General features: G+C 38.3%; 1 pseudogene; it reads left to right on the top strand.

Annotated features, from left to right (window-relative positions):
- The first annotated feature begins 1,658 nt into the window (after positions 1–1,658).
- Positions 1,659–1,974, top strand: part of LOC105308654 — a 33,857-nt pseudogene continuing 33,541 nt past the window's right edge.

The raw sequence follows: 1,974 nt of genomic DNA, 5'->3' as shown, positions 1-1,974 counted from the left end.
GAGAAATCAGTCTCTGAGTTCCTCATATATATGAACCTGACACAAAAAGACTGTATATATTAGACACAGATGTTGTTGAAACAACGATTCCCATATATCCCACTTTGTTTCACCATATAAGCCAAAACTGCACATAAAAATAGACTTCAAGATGCTTCCAATATCCCCCGCCTTCTGTCTACATGCCCTTGTACATACCCATTTCCGTATGGATTGGGCCTTGTGACTTATATGCAATGAATAAAATGTCAAAAAATGTTGGGAAAAAACCAGGTAGACCTAACTGGTATACCACGTGAGATCTTGAGATTATCTTGTTAACTGAAATAAGTCAGAAAATGTTTAGAACGATGTGATTTTACTTGATTGTGGGATATAAGAGTGAAAGCAACAAATGAACAAGAGAAACAAACAAAAAATCATAGACATAAACAACAGTTTAGTGGTTACCAGAGGGAAGAGGGGAGGGGAGGAAGTAGACAACGGTAAAAGGGGTAAAATATATGGTAACAGAAAAAATTTAATTTCGGGTGGTGAACTCACAATGCAATATACATACATCGTATTAATGAATTGTACACATGAATTCTATGTGTTTTTATTATCCAATGTCACCCCAATAAATTTGATATTAAAAAAGTTTTAAAAATACTGGGATGTTACTCCATCATTTATGTGTAAATAGACTCAGGCTTTCACCTATTAGCCCTCTGCAACTCTCTCACCAGGTCTCTCTGTTGGAAGAGAGCTGTCATGTTGTCTGCTGCCCAATGGGGAAGCTAAAGTAGCAAGAAGCTGAAGGATGCCTATGGCCAGCTGCACATGAGGAACCGAATCCTGCGAAAGCAACATGAGTGAGCTTGAAATTGGATTTTCTTCTAGTCAAGACATGAGATGATTACAGTCCTACATTTAGAATGCAGACATCTGTGAAACCCCCGGTAGAATTGTTTAAAATTGTTAATTTGATATGTCAAAATAGATGGTTGTCTGATGTAACAACATATATAAAACAACATAGAGAAAAAAATTAGAACTTCGGCTTTCATTCAAAATAGCAAAAAACATATATTTCTAACACATATAATGCAAAACCTCAAAACAGGACTAAAGAGGTATAAGAAAAAGTTCTCCTAAAACACAAAAATCTTAAATAAGAACATAGAAATTATAGCATATTCTTCATGTAGAAAACACAATTATCCCTACCTAGAATAATTCAGTGAATTTACAGACATACAAGTTACATGCTGCTTTTATAATTGAAAAAAATTGTCTGAGTTTCTAAAATTTCTGCAACTTGGATATGGTCATGAAGTGTACAGGTGTGCATCCTCCTGAGAAGAGGAAGTGCCCACAATCTTGAAAGTAGATTTCCTTTCTATTTTCAAGTCCTATTAATAACAGCAAGTCCTCAGAGCTTGGGATAACATGGACCAATTTGGCTAATTGTGAGCTCTGTGCATTGAGCGCTTAAGGTCATGCAGGAATAGATAATTGGATTTTTCTCCAGCCCCTCAGGTCCTCTGTTTTAGTCCTGTGGGCCTCGCATCTGAGTCCTCTCCTCTAGAAATCACTGCATCAGAGGCCCACGACTAACTTCGCCTCACTGCCAGACCTAGGGATGGAGCGTGAATCTTCATCGCTTGCCAGGGGATATGGGTAGTGGATTCTCACTCCTTGGTCAAACTCCAGTAGAGATAGAACATCCCACTGAGGACTGTGGAGATGGAGGATGGAGAAGGGACAGTCAGGAGCATTGTTTTTTCACCATCGTGACAAACAGGAGACAAACAGATGAGAAGGCACAAATATGGAAAGTTTCCGTCATTTTTGTCCTTACAAAGGTAGATTCTGAATGCCTGGAGGGAGACAACTGAGCCTAATTCATTTCAGATCCCCCAGAGCGTGTACATTGTTTGGCAGACAACAACAGCAATCTCTGTTAAATGCTAAATAGACTCTTCTTTGGAT

Source organism: Pteropus vampyrus, unplaced genomic scaffold, assembly GCF_000151845.1.
Source record: "Pteropus vampyrus isolate Shadow unplaced genomic scaffold, Pvam_2.0 Scaffold606, whole genome shotgun sequence".
Taxonomy (NCBI): Eukaryota; Metazoa; Chordata; class Mammalia; order Chiroptera; family Pteropodidae; genus Pteropus; species Pteropus vampyrus.
This window is presented reverse-complemented; position numbering and strand designations above follow the sequence as displayed.